This window comes from Podarcis melisellensis, assembly GCF_964234715.1.
Source record: "Podarcis melisellensis genome assembly, chromosome: 10".
NCBI classification, from domain to species: Eukaryota; Metazoa; Chordata; class Lepidosauria; order Squamata; family Lacertidae; genus Podarcis; species Podarcis melisellensis.
This window is the reverse complement of record NC_138542.1, coordinates 72,250,637-72,262,299: the sequence shown is the minus strand read 5'-3', so window position 1 is coordinate 72,262,299 and position 11,663 is coordinate 72,250,637.

Here is an 11,663-nt window from a genome sequence, read left to right as displayed (position 1 = left end):
TTTTCTCCTTCCCACCCTGAAAGCAGCTTACGGAAGGTTGCCTTTCCCTGACTTCAACTTCACAAGAAGCGGGAATAGGGCAGACTCGGAAAACGAGGTTCTCTTGGCGTTCTGACGAGAAGCTACCTTGTTCACACCTCCAGTGTGGTGTAGTGGTTAAGAGCGGTGGACTCGTAATCTGGTGAACTGGGTTTGCGTCTCCGCTCCTCCACATGCAGCTGCTGGGTGACCTTGGGCCCGTCACACTTCTCTGAAGTCTCTCAGCCCCTCTCACCTCACAGAGTGTTTCTTGTGGGGGAGGAAGGGAAAGGAGAATGTTAGCCGCTTTGAGACTCCTTCGGGTAGTGATAAAAAGGTAAAGGTAAAGGTACCCCTGCCCGTACGGGCCAGTCCTGACAGACTCTAGGGTTGTGCGCTCATCTCACTCTAGAGGCCAGCGCTGTCCACAGACACTTCCGGGTCACATGGCCAGCGTGACAAGCTGCATCTGACGAGCCAGCGCAGCACACGGAACGCCATTTACCTTCCCGCTAGTAAGCGGTCCCTATTTATCTACTTGCACTTAGGGGTGCTTTTGAACTGCTAGGTTGGCAGGCGCTGGGACCGAGCGACGGGAGCGCACCCTGCCGCGGGGATTCAAACCGCCAACCTTTCGATCGGCAAGTCCTAGGCGCTGAGGCTTTTACCCACAGCGCCACCCGCGTAGTGATAAAGCGGGATATCAAATCCAAACGCTTCTTCCAGTCAATGCACAGACCGAAACACAATCGTGCTTTGAATTTTGGTCTTGTCCGAATTTCGCAGCACAATTCACCAGCCATTCTAGGCATTCCTGTTTGGATAGGCCTACTTCGCAAGGTGCTTGGAAGTTTTGTAAACAAAAATCTGCCCTTTTTTCCCTTATGGTTTACCCAAGAGCCCATAGAGTCCTTACGTAGGTTCCCTTTTGGTAGGAGAAAATAACAGAGGCCAACCAGAGAATATTGAGAAGCAAAGCAGCTAGTAAGCCTGATCTTTATTGATCTGTTGCAACAGGGTCCTCACTCACCACGCACAGGAGGGAGGAGGAACCCAGAACAAAAGTGTACCTGCCCTTATACAGACATTTTAAATTCCCTCCCTGGAGTCCAAGACCACCCCCAGAAACATCATACCTACATCACAGAAAGGGCGGTCTACATCAGAAATCTGAGTGCTTTGTTTACCTCCTGTCTGCCAGGTTCCCTGTTTAATGGTCACTTGATTGGCTTGCCTGGGGAGCCTGGCCAGTCTTTTGTAATGATAAATACTTAGTTCCTGAGCCAGGTCACAGCCTCCCACCCTATTCATACCTTAAATGTGTCCTTAAGACAGGATTTGTGAAGGAAAGGCCAATGGGGAGGTTTTTCCATTTTCCTTTGACCTTGCAGAAGAAACATTTGGTCAGTTTGGGAATCAAAATGGTTTCAGGTTGGTCTTCCTGTGCTGATCTATGTATGTGCTTGGTTGGTACATTTATGAACATTTCATCTATATTTGAGACCTTAAAATTCTTATCACAGAAGGTGGATGCGTGTTCCTTGTAACTTGGATTCTCGCAGTGAGGGAACCGCCAGGAGGCCCTTGGCGCTGGATCTCAGTGTCCAGGTAGAACGATGGGGGTGGAGACGCTCCTTCAGGTATTCTGGACCGAGGCCGTTTAGGGCTTTAAAGGTCAGCACCAACACTTTGAATTGTGTCCGGAAATGTATTGGGGGCCAATGTAGGACTTTCAAGACTCTTGCCATATTCTAGATTAGTTGCAGTTTTTGGGTCACCTTCAAAGGTAGCCCCACATAGAGCACATTGCAGTAGTCCAAGCGGGAGATAACCAGAGCATGCACCACTCTGGCGAGGCAGTCCACGGGCAGGGAGGGTCTCAGCCTGGGTACCAGATGGTAAACAGCTGCCCTGGACACAGAATTGACTTGTGCCTCCATAGAATACAGTAAATGCTCATAAATGTGCAAGGCAGATAAGCCACAGGTCTGAAATTGTACAGGAGGGCAATCCTGAAGCCATCTGGACTCTCCTCAAAGGGCCTCAGATATTTCTCTGCAAGGAAGCTTTCCAATTGTCTTTTCACTTGCAAATCCCATGAACAAAACTTCCTAGAATGTGGTTGTGGCACCCAGAACTGGACACAGGTGTGGTAGTTTGAAAGTAGCTGGATACAGAGGCGGGACTCATCAAATTGCTGAGAAATTTTGTTATGGTGTACAGAAGAGAACCAAAGTAGGATTGCAATCTGCACTGACGAACGTTGCCTCTTCTTTTCAGTTACTGGAATGAATTAAGCAAGATCCCTGGGCCAGTACTGGAAGAATGTGTTGAAGTTCTCAATGACTGCAACACTCCAGGCTTCTGCTGGGAAGATGCAGACTGCACTGATCAAAAAAGCCCACTTTGTGTGATGTTCCCAGACTCAATCTATTTGCCTTAAGCTCTACACAAGAGGGAAAAAATGGACAGAGGACCATTTCATCCCAAGAAACCAAAGGATAACCCAGTCAGCTAGCAGACGCAGAGAGACGGGGAAGGAATCCACTCTGCTTTCTGGCTCACACACCTTATCAATAATGTTGCTTCCCTAAATTGGGAGACCTTATTTTGAACCCCTCAAAGATGCAGATGATGAAGACCCAAAATAAAACCATTTGCCTCCTCACGTTCTCCTTTCCCAGTTTTCCATCTTTGGGGGAGTTTCCTCACAAGCACCACGAACAATAATATTTTTAAAAAATATTTATCTGGAAATGTCATGTAGCAGGAAAGGAGGAGAAATGCTCTTTGAAGTTCCCCACCAAACCTCTTCGTTGAAATAAATAAAGGAGTGTCTCTCCACCGTGGCGTAGCACGTGTTCCTAATCTGGACAAGACGCCCTTTTAAGATCCATCGAAAGGCGAGAGAGTGTGGTGTAGTGGTGAGAGGGTTGGGCTAGGACCTGGGAGAGACCAGCGTTCGGAGCCCCACTGGGCCTTGAAGCTGGCAAGGTGACCATGAGGGACCAGTCCCTGGCTCTCAGCCTAACCCATGGGTCAGCAAACTAAGGCCCGGGGGCCGGATCTGTCCCAATTGCCTTCTGGATTTGGCTCGCGGACAGTCCGGGAATCGCTGCGTGGATATGATTCTGATTGTTCGAGATGCATCATTCTCCACACACACACAGCGGCAGTGCTTCCTCCCTCCCTCCTCCTGGCTTCTCCCCGCCCTGCCTAGAGGAGGAAGGGGGCCGGGCTTTGTGGGTTCCAGCCCCTCTCCAGAGCCCTTTCGTGCACTGCTCATCATCCCTCCACCACCACCGCCGCCACCAGGCCCTGCTACTCGTAAGACAGGAGCCATGGTTGGCTGAGCGCCCCCTCGAACGGCCACCATTTAAAGCAGCCCCTATCTGGATGTGCTGAGCCCGGGGGGTAACCCGAGTAACGCAGTCCAGGTCCGGTCCCGAATCCAAGGGTTCTGCTAAGAGTCAGTCCAATGGGGCCAAGGCAGGACATGAGGAAGGGAACCAGGCAAGGTCAGGCACAGAATCAGGCAGGTTCTGGCAAACAGCAACATTGCTCCCACAACCTGGGGCGGGGTCCAGTAGCCTTTTATCTCTGTCAGGGTAACGGCCGGTCCTGGTCCCCCGGTGACTCACCTCCCTGTCTCGCCCGAAGGCAAGCACTCCTCCTGCGAGTACTCAGGTCTCTCCTTCTCTCAGACCTCAGTCTCTGCAGCTCGGGAGACATTGGTGGGTTACTAGACCCAGAGGCCACCTCAGCCTCTCCTGACCCAACTGGTAGTGGAGCAGCTGTGAGTGATGGCCCAGCTGGAGGCAACAAGGTCATCCCTGCATCTGGAGCCAGGGCAGGCTCAGGCCCCTGACTCGGCCCAGCTGGTGCTTGTTGCAGGGGAACCTGGGCAGACTGGGGCTCTTCAGAATCAGGCCCCAGACTAGGTTCAGATGCTGCCTGAGGCAAAGGATCCGGTGTGGACTGAGACCCCTCTGGTTCCGAGTCCAAGCCTGAGTCCCAGGCCATCACACCGGAGCTCTTTCGCACGCCGCTCATCATCCCTCATTCACCCCCCAAAAAAATATAGTCCACCCCCCCACACAAGGTCTGAGGGACAGTGGACCGTTCCCCCTGCTGAAAAATTTTGCAGACCCCTGGCCTAACCTATCTCAAGATCAAGGACTGGTTAGATGCAGAGGAACAGCGGGGGGGGGGGACACCAGCTGGGGAGCCCCCAAGGGAAGGAGGCTCAGATCCCAGGAAGGGGTGGTGGGATGACGATGAGGGGTCAGAAGGAGAGGACTGGGAGGAGAAGGAGGTGTCTTAAGCAGAAGAGGCAACAGGGCTTAGTGAGCTGGGAGAGTCGGTGGCAGAGAGGAGTCCAGAATCAGAGGTGGAAGCTGAAGCAGGAGAGGAAGGGGTCCAAGAGGCAGGCAGGAATCAGTCTGGTGAAGTGTCATGGGTATCCCCTCCTGCTGCTGAGACAAGCTCTCCTCTCCCTGGTCTCCCAGAACCAGGAGTGGCATGAAGCTGGGGGAGCAGAGACAGACTTGCACAGTCTCCGATTGCTTAGGCGCAACCCTGGAGAGGAGGGGACAGCTGTAGGGAGGCCGAGAAGCTGTAGTCTCAGCAACTGCTGCCTGGGGGGCAAGACCTGAGCTGCCATGCTCATTAGGCCTGACACTCCTGTGCCGATCCTGTTTTGCTAATAAAGAGTTAACTGCAACTCAATCGGTGTGATTTATTGCTGGTTCACTGTTGGTTAAATGAAGCTGCTGGAAGGAAAAGGTGGGGTAGAAATGCAATTAACAAACAAATTAACCAGGTCCTTTGCTGTTAAGCAGCAAAGACCATTGTCTTTGCTTTGTGCACCAATCACCCTCCCAGGACCACTGTGTCTAATTTTGTGAGAATTCAGAGAAGTGTAGATTTTGTTTTTTTTTTTTTTATAAATATTTTATTAGGTTTTTAATAAACAAATTTCCACTTTCAAATACATACTTCCATGAATCCAATGGACTTCCCCCATCTCCCGAGCACTGCATTCCCTGTGTAACCAAAACCTCAGCAATTTGTTGACTTGTTTTGTACATAACAATATATCTTCCATTTTATCGTGTTATCTGATGTAAACATTTCGATACAATTGCATTAATTTTTAATTTCCACACAATAAAAATATTTCGTTACCTCACTTCTGTCTTATAGTGTCTTATTTATCAATTCAGAAATTTGCCGATACTGAAGCTATACCTTCCTAGAAAGGAGCATTTTTTAACATTCATACAACTTATAATGCTTTTTCAAATAGTCCTTAAAATTTTTCCAAACTTCCTCCGTTTCTTCTTCTCCCGAGTCTCGAATTCTGCCAGTCATTTCAGCCAACTCCATATAGTCCATCAGCTGCGTCTGCCATTCTTCCAATGTGGGTAAATTTTGTGTCTTCCAGTGCTTTGCCAACAGAATCCTCGCTGCTGTAGTAGCGTACATAAAGAAAATTCTATCTTTCTTGACCATCCTCTGGTCTACCATGCCCAGAAGGAAGGCCTCCGGTTTCTTAGGTAAGGTGAATCTCAGCACCTTTTTTAGTTCATTATGTATCATTTCCCAGAAGGCCTTCACTTTCGGGCAGGTCCACCAGAGGTGTAAAAATGTCCCTTCCTCTTCCTTACATTTCCAGCATTTATTGTCAGACAGGTGATATATCTTTGCAAGCTTGACTGGGGTCATGTACCACCGGTATATCATTTTCATAATGTTTTCCTTCAAGGCAGTACATGCCGTGAATTTCATTCCGGTGTTCCATAACCTTTCCCAGTCTTCAAACATAATGTTATGCCCCAAATCCTGTGCCCACTTTATCATAGAGGATTTGACAATCTCATCCTGTGTGTTCCATTTAAGCAGCAAGTTATACATTCTCGAAATTAGCTTGGATTTTGGCTCAAGCAACTCTGTTTCTAGTTTCGATTTTTCCTCCTGAAAACCCACTTTTTTGTCTGCTTTAAAAACTTCCTGAATTTGAGCATAATGCAACCAATCTCGCACCTTGTTTTTTAACTTTTCCATACTCTGTAACCTCCATTTATCTCCAATTTTTTCAATTATTTCCCAATATTTAGGCCAGTGGGCCTCCATATTGAGTCTTTTACGTGCTTTGGCCTCCATCGGTGAGAGCCACCTCGGAGTTTTACTCTCCAATAAGTCTTTATATTTTGACCAGACCATGAAAATTGCCCTTCTGACAATATGGTTTTTGAACAATTTATGAACTTTAACCTTGTCATACCACAAATATGCATGCCACCCAAAAGCATTATCAAATCCCTCCAGGTCAAGGACATCGGTGTTCTCCAATAAGATCCAATCCTTCAACCAGCAGAGGGCTGCAGCTTCGTAATATAACCTCAAGTCCGGCAGGGCAAACCCCCCTCTTTCTTTCGCATCTGTTAGTATTTTAAACTTTATTCGGGGCTTTTTGCCCTGCCAGACAAATTTGGACAAATCCCTCTGCCATTTTCCAAAACATTCCACCTTATCCACGACCTGGAGGGACTGAAACAAAAATAGCATTTTCGGCAATACATTCATCTTTATGGCAGCTATTCTGCCCAACAAGGAAAGTTTTAATCTTGACCATGTTTCCAGATCTCTTTTTATCTCTGCCCAACATTTCTCATAGTTGTCCTTAAATAAATTCAAATTTTTGGAGGTCAAATGGACCCCTAGGTACTTTACTTTTTTGACCACATTTAGTTCTGTTTCTTTTCTGAACTCCTCTATTTCAGTAGTTGTCAAGTTTTTTGCTAAAACTTTAGTTTTTTGTTTATTCAGCTTGAATCCCGCCACCCGACCAAAATCAGAAATTAATTCTAACGCTCTTTTAGTACTAGAGGCTGGCTCCTGTAATGTTAATACCAAGTCGTCTGCGAAAGCTTTCAGTTTATATTGTTTCTCTCCGACCACAATTCCCTGTGTCAACTGGTCGTTTCTGATCATGTTCAGTAGCACCTCCAGAACTGAAATAAACAGCAGAGGAGATAGAGGGCACCCCTGTCGTGTCCCTTTTTCAATTTTAAACTCCTCTGTCACCACGTTGTTTACTATCAATTTGGCCTTTTGTTCTGAATAAATTGCTTCTATTCCATTTTCAAACCCCCGCCCTACTCCCATCCTTTCCAAATTTTTCTTCATAAACAGCCAAGAAATGTTGTCAAAGGCCTTCTCCGCATCAATAAAAATCAACACCGCTCTTGTGTTTGAATTAATCTGTAAAAACTCCAAAATGTCAATGATGTTTCTTGTGTTGTCAAATAAATGCCTACCAGGGAGAAAGCCTGCTTGGTCCTTATGAATAACTTCATTTAAGACTTTCTTAAACCTACTTGCCAAAATGTCTGCAAAAATTTTATAATCCACATTTAGGAGTGAGATAGGACGGTAGTTTTTAAGTTGAGTTTTTTCAGATTCTAGTTTTGGGATCAACGTGATGAAGGCTTCTTTCCACGTTTCCGGTGCCTTCCTCCCCTCCATAATCTGATTGCAAACTTCCAACAATGGTTGTGTCAATGAGTCCTTCAGTACCTTATAATATTTGGAAGTAAGCCCATCAGGTCCCGGAGATTTGCCCAGTTGGAGGTTCTGAATGGCGCATTCAATTTCTTGGGTTGTAATATTACAGTTCAGGGTTGCTCTCATTTCCTGGGGTATTTTTTGTAATCCATTAGTTATGACAAATTGGTCCACCTCTGAGCTTTTTTGTGGCCTTTGAGAATAGAGTTCTTTAAAATATTTCTGGAAGGACCTTCTGATTTCTTCGGGTTTCTGAACCATTCTCCCTTCAATCTCTAGATTTGTAACTGTGTTAAGTTTTTGTCTCTTTTTCAACTGCCAGGCTAACAATTTTCCACATTTGTTTGCAGATTCAAAGGATCTTTGTTTCATTTGTTTAATTTTCCATTCCACCTCTTGATTTATCAGTTTCGAATATTGTGCCTGGAAAAACTTCACTTCTCTCAATACTTCCTTCGATTTGGGCCTGGATCTCAGTTTTCTCTCTCCTTCTCTTATTTTCTCCAAGATCTTCTCCTTCTTTTCATTCCAGAGTCTTTTTTTAATCGTGTTCTGTTGTATTAGAAACCCTCTTATCACTGCTTTGCTTGCGTCCCAGATTATTCTTTTTTCCACATTTGTCTTTAAGTTTATTTCAAAATAGTCCTTTAAAACTTTTTGGGCCTTCTTAACAATCTCCTGATCTCTTAACAAGGCGTCATTCATTCTCCATCTGAACGATCCGGTTGTATTTAGTCTCAATTCCATTCTCAAGGCGTTGTGGTCGGAGCAGGTTTTTGGGCAGATTTCCACTTTTCTGGTCTTAGGTGCCAGCCCTCTAGTTATCCATATTTGGTCGATTCGCGTCCATGTCATATGGGCCTCAGAAAAGAAAGTTCCTTCTTTCCCTAGAGGGTTCTTGATCCTCCATATGTCGATCAAATCCAAATTGTCAGTCATTTCAAAAAAGGTTTTTGGAAGTCTGCCATCTTTCGTTATATTAGCACTTTGTGACTTATCCATATTCACTGAGGCGACACCGTTCATATCTCCCAACATGATAATGTTGTTATAGTCCAAATAGTCCAGCATAATCTCATGCAGCTTCTTAAAAAATTCCGATTTTCCATCATTTGGGGCGTAGATTCCTAGAATTAAAAACTTTTCTCCTTGTGTCTGGATTTCAATTGCCAAAATTCTGCCCTGTTCGTCTTTAAATACAAATTTTGGGGACAAGTTCTCCTTTGCATAGATCACCACTCCTCTTTTCTTAACTTTATCCGATGAAATAAATTCTTGGCCTAACCTTTTATTAATTAGCACTTTTCTATGGAGTCTTGTCACATGTGTTTCTTGCAGGCAAATAATGTCCAATTGTTCTTTTTTCAAAATATGAAATACTTTTCTGCGTTTTTCTGGAGAATTCCCGCCATTTATATTCCAGCTAAGAAGCTGTAGAGACATCCCGGTCTACTTCTTGGATATCACAGTTGGGTATCTAATTTGTCTTCCTTTTCCGGAAGCTGTGGTGCCGGGCCGCCTCCAGATGGTGTGGATCCTGGTGGTAATCCCGGTGGTGGAGGCCAAGAATCTGCGGCTCTCTTTTGGAGGTCCTCCTCGTTGTCGTGTAGGAACTTCTGGTGGTCTTCTGGCGTTTTGATTCTTACCTTCTTTCCTTTATAGGTAAATGACAGACCTTGAGGAAATTCCCACCTGTATGGGATTGCGTTGTATCTTAACAATTTGGCCAAGTCTGTATATGTGGCTCTAAGGTCCAACAAATATTTAGGAATATCTCTATAAATTTCTGCCCTTTTACCTTCGACTTCCAGGGATTTTTTAAAGTGTTGGCCTAATATCTTGTCTCTTTCCTCTCTTGTTCTCAAACAAACCAAACAGTCTCTGGACTTATCTTTTTTAACCGATCTTCCCAGTCTGAAGGCCGTCACGATCTTGAAGTCTTTATCTTCTTCAACCCCCCAAAATTTAGAAAACAGCTCCGTCAAGAATTTCTCTAGGTTGCCCTGTTCCAACTCTGGGACAGCCCTCAGCCTAAGATTACATTCCTTACTTTTCAGTTCCACCATTGACAGGTAGGCTTGCTGTTCTCCTACCTGTCTTCTCAGAGGTCTTACTTCCCCTTTGATCTCTTCCACCTTCTTGCACGCTTGCTCAGCTTTTTGATTGGCTTCCGCAGCTAATTTGTAGTTCTCCGCCGTAGCTCCTTGCAGTTTCTCAATAGCCTGGGTATGCTGCGAAACCTGATCTGTTAACTTGCTGATAGTAGATGTAGCTCTATCAATTTTAGATGACTGATCGTCCACCTTCTTATTCAAAAGTGCCAATTGTTCCAAAATTTGTTTCAAGACTGGATCAGTTCCTCCAGCTGCCATTTCTTCTGTAGCAGGCGTTTCAACTTCCTCCTCCTGCGCCGTCAACACAGTAGGCACCGAGGATCTACGATGGTGAATCAAGGTTGTTTGGACCAGCTGCCCAGCTCTCTTGTCTTTTTTCTTTTCTTTAACTTCCTCAGCTAAAGCTTCCTTAGCTTTAGCTGCTCTTGTTTTCGCTGGGCCACTCATTCCCCAGCTGCTGTTCAAGGTCAAATAGTCTTTCAGTCCATGAGAAAGGCAAGTCCAGAGTATAAACAATTAAACCACAAAAAATCCCAATAAGATACAGTTCCCAGGCTACTATGTCTCCGCAAATCCACTAGGGGGGGTTTTCAAAGGAAAGAAAGTTTCTTTTCCACCATCAAAGCTCCTATTTCGACTGAAATCCCCAAGTTCAGAAAGGAGGATTTCAGAGAGTTCTGTTTCGAATTAGTGCCACAAGGTAACAGAGAGGTTTCAATAACAGTATTAAAGCGATAGTGTATCCATCAGTGCAACAGTTTATGTTAAAAGAAAAGTTTCTGCAGCCTGACAGTACTCATTTGCAACACTGGCAGTCCAATAACTCGGTTGTCCCCTTCAATTCCACGTCTCTTCACAATAGGAGGAAGATTCTCTAACACACTGGACTAAAACATTTATTTCTTCACCCTTTTTCGATTTCTAAAAACACACAGTCTATTAATGCCCCTTCTTATTTCTTTCAAAGTCTCTTTTTAACACTTCAGCCCGCATCGGGTTCTTTGCTTTGCTCCGATTAGCAGGACCGGAAGGCGGACTTCCTGTTACTCGCCTCCCGTTTTCAGCCAAAATAGACAAATTTAAGTTGATCCTTAGTCAGTTCTTTGGTACCCCTTACTCACGGGTAAATTGCAGCCAATCTCGATGTTTTTCAAGAAGAAAGGTCGGCGCTCATCAGCAACAGCAGCGCGGCTTCACTTCCGCGAAAAGAGCGATGAACTCACAGCGCCGCTCCCCCGTTCACGATCCGGAGCCTCTTACGAGGTCCCTTCCTCGCTTCTGGGGGGGCTTCTGGCACCCGCCGAGTCCCACGGCCACAGGCTCGCTCTGCCTGCGGTTTATCTGGATGGGTCTCCGCTTCGCCGTAGCGGAAAACCCTTTTTCGCGGAGCCCCTCTTCACTGGGTAAAGAGGACCGCCATTGCTGTTTTGCGCCGCCTCCGGAAGTCCTCCAGAGAAGTGTAGATTTTGAAGGCTGGCTATGTTTTGGTTCTCCTGTTTTTCCAGAAAGTTCAAATTAGTTCACCTCTAAATGTAAACTAAATCCATTTTCCCCCATTGTAGCTCCTCTAGATCACCTGATTTTTTAATGTTTTTATTTAATTCATGATGCTATGGCAGGCATATCCTACAGGTCAATCACAATGTACTGGTCGATTGCAGGGTTTCCTTGGTTGATCCTGGTTGATCTATGGACCCCCTGCTATGGACCCCCTCCACCAGGGCCAGGGCCTTCTCAGTAATGGCTCCGACCTGGTGGAATGCTCTGTCCCATGAGACCAGCCAAGCATCCCGTTCTCCACCAGGTATAGCATGGAGAGCTCAGCTGGTTAGAACATGGTGCTAATAACTCCAAGGTTGCAGGTTCGAGCCCCGCACAGGACAGGTGCATATTCATTCCTGCATTAAATAATAATAATAATAATAATAATAATAATAATAATAATAATGGTCTTCAAGGTCC